The 20654-nt window shown below is 37.5% G+C and overlaps 1 protein-coding gene across 2 annotated transcripts in view; it reads right to left on the reverse strand.

The window, feature by feature from the left end:
• dph1 (diphthamide biosynthesis 1) overlaps positions 1-20654 on the reverse strand; it is a 102214-nt gene that overhangs the window by 57650 nt on the left and 23910 nt on the right. The gene's annotated exons all lie outside the window — the stretch shown is intronic.

Raw genomic sequence — 20654 nt, forward strand, 5'->3', positions numbered from 1 at the left:
TGTATGCAGTAAATTTCACTGTGGATTCTTTGGTAAATCAGTCTCAATTTCGGGGCAGGCTTTGCAAACAGACTTTTACGATATGGATTCGACAGCAATGCAACAACATGAAAGTAACCGTGTTAATTCTAATGCCTGATCTGTGACTTCAGTGATTTCTGATATGTATGATTCATGTACAGTCAGATGTTCTTTGTCTATGTGTCAGTAAATCAAACCAGTGACTAAACTTCAACTTCACAATGTTTCTCTTAGTAAGATGAAAAACTATTATAAGTTATAGAAGTTATTTAAACTGTAATTAAATTATATATAGAAAGCGATCCAAGAACGCTCCATTTGCAATTGCTGGAGCTGTCAATCAAACAGCGCGAGTTTATCAGTGACTAAGTTCTGGACTCGCGCCAAACTCCCATAGTAATTAACAAATCTATTATTTACAGTGAGGAAAATAAGTATTTGAACACCCTGCTATTTTGCAAGTTCTCCCACTTGGAAATCATGGAGGGGTCTGAAATTGTCATCGTAGGTGCATGTCCACTGTGAGAGACATAATCAAAAAAAAAAAAAATCCAGAAATCACAATATATGATTTTTTAACTATTTATTTGTATGATACAGCTGCAAATAAGTATTTGAACACCTGTCTATCAGCTAGAATTCTGACCCTCAAAGACCTGTTAGTCTGCCTTTAAAATGTCCACCTCCACTCCATTTATTATCCTAAATTAGATGCACCTGTTTGAGGTCGTTAGCTGCATAAAGACACCTGTCCACCCCATACAGTCAGTAAGAATCCAACTACTAACATGGCCAAGACCAAAGAGCTGTCCAAAGACACTAGAGACAAAATTGTACACCTCCACAAGGCTGGAAAGGGCTACGGGGAAATTGCCAAGCAGCTTGGTGAAAAAAGGTCCACTGTTGGAGCAATCATTAGAAAATGGAAGAAGCTAAACATGACTGTCAATCTCCCTCGGACTGGGGCTCCATGCAAGATCTCACCTCGTGGGGTCTCAATGATCCTAAGAAAGGTGAGAAATCAGCCCAGAACTACACGGGAGGAGCTGGTCAATGACCTGAAAAGAGCTGGGACCACCGTTTCCAAGGTTACTGTTGGTAATACACTAAGACGTCATGGTTTGAAATCACGCATGGCACGGAAGGTTCCCCTGCTTAAACCAGCACATGTCAAGGCCCATCTTAAGTTTGCCAATGACCATTTGGATGATCCAGAGGAGTCATGGGAGAAAGTCATGTGGTCAGATGAGACCAAAATAGAACTTTTTGGTCATAATTCCACTAAACGTGTTTGGAGGAAGAAGAATGATGAGTACCATCCCAAGAACACCATCCCTACTGTGAAGCATGGGGGTGGTAGCATCATGCTTTGGGGGTGTTTTTCTGCACATGGGACAGGGCGACTGCACTGTATTAAGGAGAGGATGACCGGGGCCATGTATTGCGAGATTTTGGGGAACAACCTCCTTCCCTCAGTTAGAGCATTGAAGATGGGTCGAGGCTGGGTCTTCCAACATGACAATGACCCGAAGCACACAGCCAGGATAACCAAGGAGTGGCTCTGTAAGAAGCATATCAAGGTTCTGGCGTGGCCTAGCCAGTCTCCAGACCTAAACCCAATAGAGAATCTTTGGAGGGAGCTCAAACTCCGTGTTTCTCAGCGACAGCCCAGAAACCTGACTGATCTAGAGAAGATCTGTGTGGAGGAGTGGGCCAAAATCCCTCCTGCAGTGTGTGCAAACCTGGTGAAAAACTACAGGAAACGTTTGACCTCTGTAATTGCAAACAAAGGCTACTGTACCAAATATTAACATTGATTTTCTCAGGTGTTCAAATACTTATTTGCAGCTGTATCATACAAATAAATAGTTAAAAAATCATATATTGTGATTTCTGGATTTTTTTTTTTTAGATTATGTCTCTCACAGTGGACATGCACCTACGATGACAATTTCAGACCCTCCATGATTTCTAAGTGGGAGAACTTGCAAAATAGCAGGGTGTTCAAATACTTATTTTCCTCACTGTACATCATGTTTGCACTGTTAGTTATGATGAAAGCATTCGTTAGTGTGCAGAAATCGAGTTGCAATGAGGAAATCGCTGCATTCATGTGCTTAACATGTCTGTGATCGGCTACAATGCTCATCACTGCAACCTTTCATCTCACGATCTTAATATACTGCCATAGATCTACATATAATGTTATAATCGACACTTTTCACGATTAGTCCCCCTGTGGGAAATTCATAAGTCAATACCATTGCTGAGTGTTTTCTCCTTAAAACTGCAGTGAACCAAAGACAGTCTCAAAAACCCGGTTTGAAATCGCTGGTGTTTCTGACATCAAAAACTACCTTGTAAACCAATGTGTGATCGTCAACGAGTGGATCTCTGAGCTGGTACGAGTGAGTGGAGACGGGACTGCTTTGCATAATTAAGGAAAAACAAACAAATTAAGGAAAAACGTTTAAATATGTAATTTTGGTGATCAAAAATTTGTTTTAAGAGATAAAATGATTGATTTCAATCATGAGAGCTGTAATAGTAAAAATGTGCAAAAAGTTTTCGAGAGAAAACATGTAATACTAGCTATTTCATGTCCAAAGATGTCAGTCAATCACAGCAGTGGGCATTTACACTGAAGTCTCACAGCAGACACGCACCTTTAAACAGAGCGTTCAAATCAAAGGGCTAAAAATCAGGGTAGGAAAAATGCCTTTTATTTCTAAATTAAGGCACTTTTTGATGTAAAAATCATATTAATATTTTAAGTGCACATAAAACAATGCAGTTAATGACCCCTTTAAGATACAGTGTTAACTTAGTGGCTATATTTATGCAAATGACCACTGTGGTATAATGTTAGAAGATGCTAAAAATTTCTATCTTTCACAGGAAGAGAGTGACTGACTGATGTGCTAGAGGAAATAGAAGCGACTGGCCCACACATCCTACTCCAATCCGGAGGCACCTTCTCACCCCCTTCAGTCTCAGAGGTTCCTCGCGGTTCTTTGATTTGAGGTTCCTCGTGTGCTCTGCACCTCCATTACCGTCAGCAAGTCTGTGAGGGTAATCCCTTAACAGAGAACAAGGTTCTCTGAGGACAGCACAAGGAAAGAAGGCAGTGCGGTGTAAAACCAAGTTTGGCTGCTTTCTATAATAAATTAAATCAACACTCAACTTTGCTTTTAAAGCCCTGCTATATAATTTCACATCATTAGCACGAAAATGAATCTGAAGACATTTGTTGTCAAGCACCACAGGCACAGATATCATGGTGGTAAGAGGATGAGGAAAATATGCTAATTGAATTCGCAAAGTCACAAACAGTAGAGAAAATTATGGTTAGATACTTGTCATATGGACATTTATTCCTCAATTAAACCAAATAAGTTTAGCAGGAAAGTGTAAGTGTGTGAAACCTTGAGGAGAGAAGGTGAGCTAAGAGCCCATGTTGTTGATTTGTACTCACAACCAGCAAATATCCCATAATATATTAAAAAAATGTCCATAATAAATTCAGATCTATCCACATACAGGGGAGGATGGCTGTAACACTTCTTGCTTTAATGTCTGTAACTCAGTTTTTTTTGTTTGTTATTTCAACCTTTGATATAATTTGTCCACATATATTAGCTACAAATTAAAGTACAAATTAAAATCTACAAATTTCCCATTAATTGTTTAAAGCGACGCTATGCAGTTTGGGCAATTTCTTCGCTGTTTTCTAGCTTTTTGCTCATGGGTTTCTCTATAGAGCTCCCCCTACAGCTTCGGAATAGATATTTGACAACACTGTCGTAAAAACTCGTTGGTGACTCTCCCCCCTCACATCTTCTACCTCTGGTCATGTGCATTTGTTTTCAAAGAAGCCGGCGAACGCACGAAGCCATGTCCACTGAGGTATGTATGATACACAGAAGGCTAGCATATAAATGTATGTGTGCAGCGCCGTAAAGCAATTCGTTACATCGCGAGACCTGATATCACGTGATACTTCCTGACACTAAAGTTGCAAGGGTGGTTTTTCCGCTCACAGGCGCTAGAGGGAAGCGAGACGGGTCCACCATTCAACCCAAAAAAAGTCATATAACCATTCCAATGACTCCAAAGCTGTTCAGTTAAGGTAAATTAAGCTAAAAAAAACGGCATAGTTCCCCTTTAAATGACAAAAGCACTGTTGTTACAAATGACCCCACTACTGTTAGGGTCCTGTTACAATAACAGTTTAAATTTTGTACACATATTTATGTGTTAATCGCTTTTGCTATAGCACCATCAAAATAATGAAAATTGAACCACCTCTAACTTCTGATCTAAATTTCTAATATCTTTATAGTAAATTGTTCAATGTTTCTTATATTTGGAGAACTGATTCTAAAAGAACAACAAATTCAATCTGAACTATTTTAAAGTTGTACTACTGTTCAAAAGTTTGCAGCCAGTAAGATTTAAAAAAAGAAGAAAACAATACTTTTATTCAGCAAGAATGCATTAAATTGATCAAAAGTCACCCCGATTTTTTGAACAGTAGGGTATGTTTTCTACTCCTAAATTATGCATAGAAGATTTGTTAAGCGAATAATTAAGCAGTGAGAATCAAAGTTGCAATGTGATTTGGACTGAATTTGCAACCATACCTTGCAACACTGCTATGCAGAGGCACATAATGTTTATTTTATATAGTTTCATAAATAATAAAAAACCAACACAGAGGACCATGCCGGTGAGGTGTTCTCTGTGTTTAATTAGCCAAGTCTGACTACTACTTGGCACCTTTACATTTCATAACCAAGTATGCTCTCACACACACTAAATAACATATCCAAATATGTTGACAAACTTTGACAAGGGACGGCCTGTCTCTATAACGACAGTGATGTCAAGCAGATTGGGAACCAATTCCCAATGTAACGTCTGCTTTTGCAGCCTGTGTGATGGCTCTGGGGCCCAACAAGTTTCTCAACCTGCAATTTGCTCTACTGACAAGACCGATCGAATCCAACTTTTGCTGTTTTCCTCCAGGTTTCTGTCTTCATTATTTCAGTGTTTTTTCTTCAACCTATATTGATTCTTGTGACTTCTATACATGTTTGCTACCAAACTTAGTCCAGTCTTTTGTCTTTATCACAAGAGATGTGGAGTTTCCTTTGATAGACCTGTGATCAGAGTCAGGTGCATTCTCACTTGAGTCTTTATTTAGTAGATAGAGGTTCCCTGGGACTCTCTGGAAGTAAGGTGATGTTCAGGTGCAACCGGCAGGTGCGGCTTCTCCTTTTTGCACCTCAGTGTGATGTTCACAGCATGGATTTAAAAAAAGAAAAAAAAGAATATAAAAATTTGCCCACCTGCTAACGCCTCCTGTGACAGACCCAACAGAGTGGCCGGCAAAAGGAATTGAGCAAAGTTTACAGAGAGAATCTTTCAGGCGAAAATGACGTGACAGCTTCCCCGCTAACATCTGTAAGCGCTGTTATGGCCATCTGTAAAAGTGACTGGGACTGCAGAGGATCTCAGGCGAAAGGTCTTTGAGAAATCACAAATGCTTCAAATCAAAACTAAGAGCAGATGACTGCTGGCCATCTGGTTTAAATCATCTCAAAATGGCTGGAAAAAATTCTACGTATGGATTTTACAATATTAAAGACAACAAGAAGAGCTGGCAGACTTTGTTCCATAGCATCTACTTCCTTATTAAATACAAAATTACATAAAGTAGCCATAGAATGCCCCTGGACACATTTGGTCACAAAAAATATCTAAAAGTCATTGCATTCAATACAAAATATCAAGCCAAAGTGACATTTGCAAACAAATTATGCTAGAGCTTTTGTCTAAATGCACTTTTCTAAGTTATTTTTGCAAATACTTTTAACTAAAGTCTGACAAGCTAGAAAATCCAAATCCTTAAGCTTAAATTTTAATAATTTATTGGTATCACTTTACAGCAAGGCTCAATGCATCAATAGCATTTATTAATAAAGGTTAGATTCTATACACTACCGCTCAATGGTTTGTGGTCAGATATTTTAATGTTTTTGAAAGAAGTCTATTATGCTCACCAAGGCTGCATTTATTTGATCAAAAACATAGAAAAACAGAAGTATTACAGGAGTGAAACCAGAACAACACTGTGAAGACTGCCGGGAACAAATTGCACACGGACTTGCACCGCAGAAAACGTGCCCTGTGTGAAAGCCCCGAGTCATAATGGTGACAACTTGTATTGTTACTGGGTGCATGAATTCAAAGAGTAAATGTTTAGTGGGACTGAGTTATTTTCTCCACATGAATTTGCAAATCAGCCCCGCCTCCACTCCATCTCAGTCTGCCCTCCATAGAAACACTTTGAACATCTCCATATGTAACATCGAATATGCATCATATATATAACTCACCTGCTAGCCTATATTGCTAAATGTACCCGATTTTTCATTTCAACCTGGCTTCTCTTGAGACTCCCCTGCTTTACAGCACAGTTAATGCTATGCTAAAGCCCGCCCCGCACGTTGATGTGATTGGTTACAAGCAGTGGCGGCTCCAGACAATTTTGATTGGGGGGGCAATGGGGGGTCCTGGTCATTTCAAGAGGGGGTCTCATGAAAACCAACAAAAAATACAGTCGACACGGCTAATAACTGCATATTACTGCTACTAAACAACAAAAACAACAGAGCATATAAACTACTTTGTTTTTAATTAATTAATCAATTGCAGTTTGCAAACAATATGCTTGAACTTTAATTGCCATAGCCACACCCATGACAGAAAACATATTTACAAAATAGTATGCCTATCTATTCTCTATGGAAGCTTGCTTCCGCCACTGAATAATAAATAAATAATAATAATTGCGACTTTTTCTCTCACAATTCTGACTTTTTTTCTCGCAATTGCGATATATCAAGTCAGAATTGTGACTTTTTTTCTAAGAATTGCGAAATATGAAGTCAGAATTGTGAGATATAAAGTCGTAATTCTGAGAAATAAAGTCGCAATTGGGAGATATAAAGTCAGAATTGCATGATATAAAGTCGCAATTGCGTGTTATAAAGTCAGAATTGTGAGATATTTACTATTCTGAGGTAAAAAAAAAAAAAAAAAAGTCCGTCTTTTTTTCCCTTAGAATTGGACTTTATATCTCACAATTGTGAGTTTATATCTCACAGTTCTGAGAAAAGATGTCAGAATTGCGAGATATAAATTCGCAATTATGGGTTATAAAGTCAGAATTGCGTGATATAAAGTCGCAATTGCGGAAAAAAAAAATCAGAATTCTGACTTTAAGACACAATTGCAACTTTATTTCACGCAATTCTGATTTTTCAACACGCAACTGCGACTTTATTTCAAGCAATTCTGACTTTATATGTAAACTCGCAATTGTGAGATAAAAAGTCGCAATTATCTTTTAAAATGTTTTATTCTGTGGCGGAAACAAGCTTCCATAATTCTCATACTCTCACCACCTTTTGATTGCCCTACTTCTGTCCAGTTTCTGTACAGGTTCTGTACTTCTGCTCCTCTTTTGTCCAGCAAAGCGATCCATTTTTAGCTTCAAGCTATAGCTGTAGCAGCTCTTGCGGGCTCACGGCAGCGCCTTGAACGCAATGACGCAAGGCGCAACGACGTTCATGTGGCGTCGCAGTGATTCTTATGTTTATATTTTTTTATATGTCGAATAAATTATTAATTATTATTGTTCTGCGTAGTTTGAAGAGAAACATTTTTAAATCTTTATCCCGGGTATATATATTTTTTAATCAGGAAGAGGGTGGGGGGGTCAAATGGGGGGGGCAAGGCGTTTTTTGGGAGGGTCTTGAGACCCCCCAAGACCCCCCCTGGCGCCGCCGGTGGTTACAAGTTACAGTAGTTTGTGAGCGTTTTTGAGACTGTCTTTGGTTCACTGCCGTTTTAAGGAGAAAACAATCAGCAATGGTTTTGACTTATGAATTTGCACATGGTTTGTCTTAAAGCATATTAAAAACACCACATAAATAACATTAAAAACTTTTTTCACCACAGGGGGTCTTTAATAGCCCTCTGTCATTTCGACTGTCCTTGGGCAGGTATATAACACATGTTTTCACACAAACCCTGGAGTTGTCAAAAGTCCACTGGATGATACATTTTGCGTCATCCCATAGACTTTTGCTGACAAATAAACAGGAATTTCTTGTTCCAGGAAGCATGGATAAAGAGAAAACATTGTTAATTTACATATACTACAGACACTGTAACAATACAAAGTGAGTTTGTATAGTTTAACTGACAGACATTCAACAAACGAATGCTTTCAGACTGAGTATAACATAGCACACAGAAGAGGCAGACATTCTTGAAGACAGCCTGTCTTTTGATGGCTAAAACACAAACAGCACGCTAAAACCCTCTCTAAGAAGTTTAAAATATCAAGCCTAAAAAACATCTAAGTGAATTAGAGGGCCTGAAACACTCTTAACATCAACTACTCAACTAGTCGTCCATCCACTCCACATACCTGTCTATTTATTTCACCCTTTCCCCCGCAGTACTTCATGCCAGCGAGACAAGGCAACACACTGGGCGTGTAGGCAGGTAACTCATTGCATGGAAAGGCACAGCAGCTCATTAGTCATCAACACAGACAGAGTAAGAAAGACACAGATTGAAAGTGAGAAAGGGGAGAGAGAGAGTTGGCTTGTTCTTCCAGTGGCTGTGGGCTTGGTGATCTCTCCTCAAAGTACGAGCTCCTTATGTAAGAACTGAGGAAGACAGACAGCTGGGAATCACAAATACACACACACACAATCATAGCCCTGCTCTTGCCACCTACAGCTCAGCTGTGCAGTGTGAGTCGGGAATGGGGATTGTCGGCCCCATGCCAGGATCTTTCCACCACACTAACTCTGACATTTCCCCTACAGAGGCCGTGGGCCACAGCCTGGAGATATGAATCAAAGAAAGCAAAAATGGGGCCAGGCGTCAGATAGGAGGCTCTAACGGCAGAGCAAAACAACATTGTTGGAAAAAGAGCACGAGGAGGCATCTTTGCCCATCCACGTCGACTGGCTGTGTTGATGGGAAAGATTCACAGCCTTTTAAAAGGGACAGTTCAATGCAATGTGAGAATTCTGTCATCATCTCTTTAGCCACATATTTACATTTAATCATTTGACGTTTTTGTCCAAAAAGAATTACAATGAGGAGAACAATAGAAGCAGTTGAAACAACAAAAGAGCAACAATATGTACTGTATATGGCTGTGACATGTGACATACATAGGGGTGCAGAGTTGTTGTTCTTTAGGCATAGGCATATGTAAGTGCCTTGAATTTGATGCTCTTGGTAGCCAGTGCAGGTTTATGAAGAGAGGTGTGACATGCTCTCTTCGGTTTGTTAAAGACCACTCCTGCTGCCGCATTCTGGATCAGTAATGAACATGCATATTTTTATCGTGGTCATGTCAAAATACTGTAAATAATTCTATTCTACCCAAAGCAGAGAAAATGCCATACATTTTTTTCTAAAGACAGTCAACTACCCTTCAGAGATACATTCATATAAAACCAATTTATCTTATAAATCGTATCCCTTACAGCCTTGTTTTCATTCACGTACAACTAAATATGTTGTCTATCCTGACTATTACAGGTTCTCTAAAGCCATAAAAAAAGATGTGAGGAACAGAGCAAAATGTATGCCATTATTCACTAAAAAAAAGTCTTCAACTGGTTCAAATCAATGTTAGGTCTACCTGACTACAATGCTAATATTTAATAATGATGGGGTCTTTCTAATATAATTATCATAGGCCTTTTTAATGCACATTATTAAGGACCTCAATACTTTTTCACAAATTTAGGTGCCAATGATAAAAATATTTGTACTATCTGTACCCCGAGGAGACTCTGAACCATTTGGACTTGAAGAGAACAAGCATTTATTTTCTATATATCTCCCAATTCATAGGAGGCCAGCAATCACAAGTTTACAAATATAAAACCCTAAACCTGGCTTCCCAGACCTATTTTGGACTGGAAAAGATTTCTGGGGGGCTGAAGAAAAAAAAAAAAAAACACATGACATTATTTAAGTTTTAGCAAATACTACATAAGCAAACTTGGAACAAAATCACCACAGCAAAACACTTCTTTAAATCTGTCTGATTTGACATGGACTGACCCAATTGGTTCCTCTCTGTATTGTTAATGGTTGAACTTTCAGAAGTGTGAATGAAATATGACAGGAGCAGCTTAGATATTCTGCTAAATAAATCCCTATATATCCCTATATATATATATATATATATATATATATATATATATATATATATATATATATATATATATATATATATATATATATATATATTCAACTCCATTATGCTGATGCACTCCGATGAACTTGGCAAAAGACATTATCTTAAGCTTGTAGTCATGCATCGCCCTGTATAGAAAAACATCAGGCATATTATTTTAATACTAAGAGTAGCGCAAACATTTGCATAAATGTTGTGGGCTAGATGGATGAAAATCACCTTGTTCAATAGGACTGCGCTGAAAGGCTACAGTTGCGACTTTATGCCAACATTTTTATGAAACATTATGAGCAACGATCGATACAATAAAAAGCCTAGACCTTTAAGCAGGAAACTCGATGAAAAGCCTGTTGCTATTCTGAGATGTCTTAGCTGTGAAGGCGGTATTATGACGAACATAACATTTAGTGACAGACAGCACAGGAGGAGGTTTCTCCGCGCTTCTTAAGGGCCTCAAACATGACGAAAACGGCAGGAGTCTTGGCCCAGTGTTGCGTATATGTTTAATGGGGTTCACATGAGATCCTTTCATGCTTTCTGAATTAGCTGTCGGTGTATCAAAGTCAGACTGACGTATGCTCGGCTCTCGTGGTTCGTCGCAGTGTCTCTTAACAAGCCAAAATTCAAAGCAGAACACCAGATGAAGATGTTCTTCTAAACGAGTTAAACAGCAACTCGGTACCACAGAGCTCAGTGATTTTTTATTTAACATCCTGGTAGCATGACTATATTTAGCTCTGTGTATCACATCTTTTGTTTGGAGCTAGTTTGCCCTGTTTAGTGTCAACCTGGAAATCTCAGAGAATTCAAAAACCTATCAAACTAATAAGTGACAGAATTCAGTTGTTTCATTTCCTCTATTTAAAAATAAATAAATTTAGATTACATAAGATAATCTAAATTAAAAGGTAAAGTTCATATTTAAAACACTAATAATTTAATAACTCTGTTAAATGTAAAATTGAGCAAATCTTTAATATTTAGAAAAAATTATAGAATTTTAATTGTTTATTTAGGGGTTTTTGCGCTGGCTATTATTTGAAAATAATCATTTACTGAATCCCAATTCGTCTACTTATACTATGCCCTAAAAGTATGCACTTTTTTGTGAAGAAAAAGTACATGAGTGTGAAGCAGAAGAGTATGCAAATTTTGGGACATAATACCACGTGATAATTGCTGCTGCAATAAATTGGCCTGTCAATCATAGTGTTACAGTTAACGTCCTTAAATACACACTCCAGCTTTTATTTAATTTAATTTACCATACTCATCGATTCTTCCTGTCGTATTGTAGAGAAAATAAGTATTGCGTTGATCTGCCAGGTGCAGCAATTTACTTATCACATCTGCAAGAATTTTAATATCGGTGCATCCCTATTATTCAGTGCATTGATTCTCAACCAGGGGGCCTCAGCAAACTTCAAAAATGGTCTCAAAATACCATAAGATTATTTAACTGAAACAAAACGAGCGTTAAAGGGTTAGTTCACCCAAAAATGAAAATGAGCCCATGATTTACTCACCCTCAAGCCATCCTAGGTGTATATGACATTCTTCTTTCAGACGAACACAATCGGAGTTATATTAAAATAATGTCCTGGCTCTTCCAAGCTTTATAATGGCAGTGAATGGCCGTTTCTGTTTTGAAGTCCTGCCGGAAGCTAGTTATTTTAGTCGATAAAGTTTTAAATATGGATATTTTTCTTACACAAACACATCACTTCTCTTCAGAAGGCCTTTATTAAACCCCCAGAGCTGTGTGGAGCACTTTTATCATGGATGGATGCACTTTGATGGACTTCAAAACAGAAAAAGCCATTCACTGCTATTAAGAGCCAGGACATTTTTTTAATATCACTCCGATTGTGTTCGTCTAAAAGAAGAATGTCATATACACCTAGGGTGACTTGGGTAAATTTCATTTTTGGGTGAACTATCCCTTTAAAATAAGCTAAACCAACTAAAATCAATGATTCTAATTCTGATTCACTCTGTTTTTTTCTTCTTTGAAGAATCACTGCCTACGGTCTAGAAAAAAAATGGATTTTTAGACCTGGGAAAGTCATAAATTAATAAAACATGAACGCACCACAGGCATTTTTTATAAAGAAGATACATTTTTGTAGCCAAGCTCTAAAATATTTTATCAGGTAGAAATTAGAGTAAAAGAAAAAAATCCAAGGCCCCCATTTGTCCACAAATAATATTCAAAGGCCCAAAATAACATTTGGGGTTTCCAGAAGTTTTAAAAGCTGAATGAACTTCAAGGATCAAAAAATTATCTTTAACCAGTGAATTAACATGAACTGTTCGAGATTTACAGGATGGGATATACAGTATATAAAAAATACTAACAGAACCACTGATTTATCAATACCCAGCCAACCTGTATTTCCATTCCACAAGTAGTAGTTTGTAGGTGCGAGTGAACGAAAGACATACATTAACAAATTAAAGCCATGAAGTGTGTGGGAATCTACCTCTAAGAAGGTATATGCACCTTTAGCCTGTGTAGGTGTTTTCAGCAGCGTTCAAGGAAATGTAAAGACACCGTGTGAGAAGACCTACAAGTTTGGGTGTCTCAGATGTGGAAATATAACATTTTCTCATGTGGAAGTGGGGCTGATTGTGAGTGTGTGTGTGAGAATCAACTGCTGCTTTTGCTGTAATACATAGCAACTTGCTCTCATTAGAGCTTAAAACCTCATCTTGTTTAATCAGCTTATACTTTGACTAGATTTACACAACCTCTTTTCCGCACACTGACATGGAGCTCATAGTCTATCACAGAACACATGACAAGAGGAGTCTCCAATCTCTAGCATTCTTCTCAGTCCCATTAAGATCATTCTAGCTGATGCAACGTTGTTTCTTATCCATTCTGGTTCTGTTTCTCATTCTCTGTCTAATATGATTTTTATTATATCTCATGTTTGGGAGCTGTGCCTATTGATGTTTTTAGTGTCATGTAACAAATAATCCTTTCCAATGGCCCTGGGGCAGACCAGTATGACCCTGAAAAAATTGTAATCTGGGGTCACAACATACACATAAAACATCTGGCACTGTTTACCTGGTATTAACATGTTAATACCAGGTAAACAGTGCCAGATGATTTGTATGTATGTTGTGGCCCCAGATTACAATTTTTTCAGTGTCATACTGGTCTTACATATTTAGACCAACATGTTCAAGAGAACAGCTAAGCAAAAATGTAAATGATGACCAAAACTTTTGCGATCGGATCATTTGAAACTACATTCTGAGGTAAACCAGTCCGGTAGTTTGATCAGTAGGGTATATTTCTGGCAGATATTAAAACAATATATTGTTTTGTCTAAAATAAAATTCAAAATAAAACAATAAAAACTTAGATAAATAATTGTAAATGCCACGTTACAACCAGGTATAAACAGTGATGCGTCTAAGATGGCTTACCACTTGTGATCGAATCACCAGAGACAGATTAATATTAGATGCACCAGTCGGTTCCGGACTTGCACACAAACTGCATTGCAATAATTTTGTATTTGTGTGGAAATATTGTGAAATCTGTAAACAAGAAATTAACAAAGGCCAGAGACAGAGCATGCAGAAGACGGACGCAAATAGAAGAGAATAGATAAAATACTGTACCAGGCACAGCAAGCTTATGGTTTGCGATGCTCGAAATATTGGAAGAAAAATATAAATACTGAATTGGGGGTGGGGGTTCATATGAATGTATCTCTGAAGGGAACTAGCGGTCTTTGGAAAAGTTTCGATGACATTTTCTTTTCCTCTTACCTCTGTATAATGCCTAATAAAGTAGTGTTCATGAGCACAGCACTGCTTTGTGTACAGTGGTAAACCAGAAAACACTGTTCCATAAGTGCCATCTTCTGTCAGAAAGTAAACACGCATTTTCATTCAGTACGTCTGCTGTTTTTGTTTTGTGCGGGTATGTTTTATGTTGCATACACTGTAAAAAATGATCTTAATTTTAACGGTAAAAGACTGTAAAAATGCTACAGTGAAAAACTGTTAATTGGTTAACAGAAAGTTTCCGTACTATATACGGTAAATAACTGTGATAGATCTAATGGTACATTTAATGTAATTTTACTGTAAAATACCGTTACATTTTTGAAAGTGAAAAAGAATAACTCATTGTATAATTTACAGTGAAAAACCGTAAATTGACATTCCCACAATTCCCTGCGTGACACTTCACATTTGATCTATTTTTGTTAAAATAACTATGTTTCTTTATAGTTTTCTTAGTTTGTTCTAATCAGCTATGTACATTAGGGTTTTATGTTACATTTAATGTTGTTAAATTAATGTTTATTGCATTTTTAAAATTTCATGTGTGTTACCATGATGGTGTTTAATGTTTGTGTGAATGACACTGTGCAGCTTCTATTATATTAGTATTACATTTCTTGTGGAAGAGCTGCTTGTGATGAGCTTTGATTGATCATGTGACTCTCATCACTGCTGTGATTGGTGGTTATCAGTGTATTACAATGGTACAAAACAGATATTAATACTTCAATAGGACGTTAAATTCACATTATATCAGATAATGAATTACGGTTTATTACTGTAAATTTTAAGTTAAGTCTGTAAAAACAATAACGTTGCTACCGTATTTTTGGCGGTAATGTACTGACAACCACAGCTGCCGTTTTTTAACCGTAAAAATAACGGTTTAATTTTTTACAGTGTAATATCACAAAGCTAAAGTCAGACCATGATGTTTTTGCTTTAAATCTTGAAATTATACTATCTAATTTAAATCAAAATCAATTGCTCATGCTACATGTGCTGTGCTCATAAACCGATATTTCGTATGGTACTCCAGTTGCACTACAGCAGACAAGAGAGCCCTTCAAAGGGTAATCAATATAGCCCAAAATCACTGGCTGCATACCCTCCCTGGAAGACATTGCCTGCTCCCGCTATCTCTCTAGGGCCAAAAATATCATCAAGGACACATCATACCCAGGACACCACCTGTTTGAGCTCCTGCCCTCAGGCAGGCGGTACAGATCCTTAAGAACAAGGACCAATCGCTTAAAGGACAGTTTTTTCCCAAAAGCTATCAGGACTATAAACTCACATATGCACTAAACGGGGAATTTCAAAGTACAACACTATCTCTGGTCACTTTATTCAACTTCAATGACTTTCATTCAATCTCTACTTTTGCCCATATTGCTCTCTATATCTTATGTAGAATGTCAATGTGCAATACTACCACTTGGTCACTTTACTTATCAGGACTTTAAACTCTAAATTGCACTAAATGTGAAATGTAAATGCTTTTGCAATTACTATCACTGCTCACTTACTCAACTGCGACCACTTATTCCATTTATATCTGGACTTTTTTTCCCAATGTGCAAAATTATGACTTAGTCACTTGCGGTACATACTTTAGTCTTATTTATTGTCTGATGTTATTTGTTTGTTTTTCTAACACCAGTCAGGAGCAATTTCATTGTATACAGAGATATACAATGACAATAAAGGCTTTCAATTCAATGTGTGTAGCATCTTTGTTTGGATAGTGATTCAAATCCAGTGGTTGCCTTTAGTATGGCCTGTAATATAACAAATACATTTGCTTAAAAAAAAAAGAAAATCAGCAACCGGTATCAGAACTGGCCCATTTGCTTGCCGTCAAACGGAATCAGCTATAAAAAAACATAATGATCGGTGCATCCCTGTTTAATACCAGTTGTAAAAAGGGTTTCTGTGGTCTGTGGGCACCTGCTCAGGTTTGTATGTCGAACAGCAGCAAAGGCTAATGATGAGCATTTTTCCCCAACAAGTGCTTCACGCCTAAACAGCCGGAGCCCTAAATATCAACGAGGAATAAATGTCCTATGCAAGCCAAGCTAAAGGCCCTCAGAGAAACAGCAGATCAAAGAAATCCTGCTGGCTGAGATCCAAAGATGTGGATGCGAGAAAGAGGGGAAGAGCATGCAGAAGAGGGATGGAAAGCTGTGGCTGATGTCAGGAGGAGATGGGGGCTTTCGCAAAGTTAATTAACGGACATTAATTGCTCTCATTAAACACTGACTGGTTTTAACAGGTTTCCGAGTGCCTGGACATTTGCGGTGCTAAGCCCTGCTACGATGAGAAAGAGGTAGCTCTTTAGCTGAGAGCACTACGGCCGTCTGATACAAATTACACACTCAAAGCACTTTTCACACATTTAAGTGGACATGGAGACAGCGAGAGAGAGGTCAAAACCCTCATACCATGATATTACTGCAGTTTATGGAACACTATATTGATGATAATACCATGGTACTGATTAACGTATGTCGGAATACCATTTTAATACAACATGTAGAAGAATATTTAAAGAATAACCTGAAAAGATATAGAAAAAAAGGAGATATGGCCAGTGTTTATTTCTACAGTTTTTTTTAGTCAGTTTAATGAAAATGTCTTTTAAATGTAGTCAGTATTTCATCATGTTATATTCATTCATATAAATCAAATGTACAATTTTAGTTATACTAAATAATTAAAATATTTTATATATTAATTTAAACGTACATTTGCGTTAAAAAAAATTGGGGTCAGTCAGACTTTAAAAAAAATATATAATACTTTTATTCTCCATGGAAACTTTAAATTGAACAAGAGCGATAGTAAAGACATATTATAATGTCACAAAACGTATAATAAACGAACAATAAAACGAACAATAAAAGCTGTTCTTTTGAGCTCTTTTTAATATTTCAGAATATTCCTATTTTACTGTATTTTTAATTAGATAATTGCAGCCTATATATATATACACACACACAGTGAGGAAAATAAGTATTTGAACACCCTGCTATTTTGCAAGTTCTCCCACTTGGAAATCATGGAGGGGTCTGAAATTGTCATCGTAGGTGCATGTCCACTGTGAGAGACATAATCTAAAAAAAAAATAATCCAGAAATCACAATATATGATTTTTTAACTATTTATTTGTATGATACAGCTGCAAATACGTATTTGAACACCTGTCTATCAGCTAGAATTCTGACCCTCAAAGACCTGTTAGTCTGGCTTTAAAATGTCCACCTCCACTCCATTTATTATCCTAAATTAGATGCACCTGTTTGAGGTCGTTAGCTGCATAAAGACACCTGTCCACCCCATACAATCAGTAAGAATCCAACTACTAACATGGCCAAGACCAAAGAGCTGTCCAAAGACACTAGAGACAAAATTGTACACCTCAACAAGGCTGGAAAGGGCTACGGGGAAATTGCCAAGCAGCTTGGTGAAAAAAGGTCCACTGTTGGAGCAATCATTAGAAAATGGAAGAAGCTAAACATGACTGTCAATCTTCCTTTGGACTGGGGCTCCATGCAAGATCTCACCTCGTGGGGTCTCAATGATCCTAAGAAAGGTGAGAAATCAGCCCAGAACTACACGGGAGGAGCTGGTCAATGACCTGAAAAGAGCTGGGACCACCGTTTCCAAGGCTACTGTTGGTAATACACTAAGACGTCATGGTTTGAAATCATGCATGGCACGGAAGGTTCCCCTGCTTAAACCAGCACGTCAAGGCCCGTCTTAAGTTTGCCAATGACCATTTGGATGATCCAGAGGAGTCATGGGAGAAAGTCATGTGGTCAGATGAGACCAAAATAGAACTTTTTGATCATAATTCCACTAAACGTGTTTGGAGGAAGAAGAATGATGAGTACCATCCCAAGAACACCATCCCTACTGTGAAGCATGGGGGTGGTAGCATCATGTTTTGGGGGTGTTTTTCTGCACATGGGACAGGGCGACTGCACTGTATTAAGGAGAGGATGACCGGGGCCATGTATTGCGAGATTTTGGGGAACAACCTCCTTCCCTCAGTTAGAGCATTGAAGATGGGTCGAGGCTGGGTCTTCCAACATGACAATGACCCGAAGCACACAGCCAGGATAACCAAGGAGTGGCTCTGTAAGAAGCATATCAAGGTTCTGGCGTGGCCTAGCCAGTCTCCAGACCTAAACCCAATAGAGAATCTTTGGAGGGAGCTCAAACTCCGTGTTTCTCAGCGACAGCCCAGAAACCTGACTGATCTAGAGAAGATCTGTGTGGAGGAGTGGGCCAAAATCCCTCCTGCAGTGTGTGCAAGCCTGGTGAAAAACTACAGGAAACGTTTGACCTCTGTAATTGCAAACAAAGGCTACTGTACCAAATATTAACATTGATTTTCTCAGGTGTTCAAATACTTATTTGCAGCTGTATCATACAAATAAATAGTTAAAAAATCATACATTGTGATTTCTGTTTTTTTTTTTTTTTTTAGATTATGTCTCTCACAGTGGACATGCACCTACGATGACAATTTCAGACCCCTCCATGATTTCTAAGTGGGAGAACTTGCAAAATAGCAGGGTGTTCAAATACTTATTTTCCTCACTGTATATATATATATATATATATATATATATATATATATATATATATATATATATATATATATATATATATATACACACACAGACATTTGTGTTAACCAGGAGAGTCATCAGGCAGCGAGACTCTCACACGATCCAATCAAAACATCCAAAGCCATGAGCTTCAACTCACTGACTCTATGCTCACCTCCAAATCGAACCAGCAGCCCTGAGTGAGATGGAAACATTTTAGTCCCATAATGTTTTCGTAATACAGATGAATCCTCTGGGAAAGTGACACTTTGAGTGTGGTTCCCGGGGCTAAACATATCGCTCAATGGAAATGCTCACCCATCTCTCCACAGCTGAAAATGTCCCTCATTATTATTGAGCAGACATTTGGAATAGGACTCTGCTATAGTGGGAACATACTTTAAAGAAGCAGGTGGAACATTCATCCCAGGAGATGGTTGGAGAGAAATGACATGTTTTGTACAAAATGAGGCAAGGCTCTTAAAGAAATAGCTGAGCCAAGAATTAAATTTCTGTCATTATTTACTCATCCTCATATTGTTCTAAACCTGTATAACATTCTTTCTCTAGCTAAGAAAAGTCTTCATGCTCTGTTCCATGCAATGACAATGAATGTGCTTTCAGGCTTCAATAAAGATGCAAAAGCACAATAAAAGTATCACAGAATTTGCTATTATGACTTGTACGCAAACGTCTGTTCATTCAATGTTCTATCTATGTAGCTTTGTGTGAGAAAAGGACTGAATCTACATCATTCACTTAAAATATTTATATTAATCTTTGCTTGAGAGAAGTAGCAATGTCCAATTCATGAACAAATCATTCTTTTGAGTCAAAATGTTCAAGGAATAAACTGATTCACAAGACCCCTCTGATCTCATGAATCAGGTTATTACAGTTAGGGCTGTAATAATCTTTCTCATTCACATTTTGATGAACCAATATCAAGTGGCACGTGAACTGATCATCTCTTCCACTTTACTATTAGTTACAGCATGAAATAAAGGTGAATGATCATCAGAAGGCATGTCTGTTGAAAGATACAGTACAACTTGCCAAAATCCATATCATGTCTCATGCAATTGCTCAATCAGTGTTTCAACAGCGGAACATTTACCTCAGAAAAGCTATTCTTATATCATGTCCATATACTCATTAGTCAGCTAGAAAAATTTAATCTAGAAACTCTAGAGAGGAGAATTTTGATAAATATATGCACTATATTGCATATTCATTGTTATTTTACTCAACCTGTACTTCAATATTTGATGTTTGAATAAATTTGTCATGTTTTATGATAGCCACCATTTAAATATTTATATTTAAAAAAAAACATGTAGAAAGTCATAAAAAATGTATAATCATGACGTTATTATAAAAACATCCTTATGTGTAATTTAAATGCAAGTAGCCTACAAATCCGTTAATTTAAAAATTTCTATCAATTTTAATATTATAGTAATGTAGAAATTGTATTGCGTTGCAAGCTTTTGAATAGAAATCAAATCAAATCAAATCGAAGCATGATGTTTGCTTCAATGCCCAGCCCTAGCTACAGTTACTGACTCAATCCAGATGATTCAGACTCCAATAAATATAATTATATTGAAATTAATTGTTGGGGGGAAAAAAGGAAATTGAAAATTTTGTTTCAAAGAAGAAAAAAAAAGTAATTTTTTTTTAATGCACTTTTCCTTCAACACCTGTGAGTGCCACATACCCTGTGACTATACTATGAACATAAATATTTCCCTGGTGGAAAAACAAACAAACAGCTGAAACCAGTCTAAGCTTGTTGACTGGTCTTAGCTTGTTTAACATGGATGTAGCTGGTTTAAGCAGGTCAAGCTGGTCGCCCAGCCTGGCCTAGCTAGTGTTCAGCTGGTGGGTCAGCTAGTCTC

This window comes from Abramis brama (genome assembly GCF_963993115.1).
Source record: "Abramis brama genome assembly, chromosome: 10".
Classification (NCBI taxonomy): Eukaryota; Metazoa; Chordata; class Actinopteri; order Cypriniformes; family Leuciscidae; genus Abramis; species Abramis brama.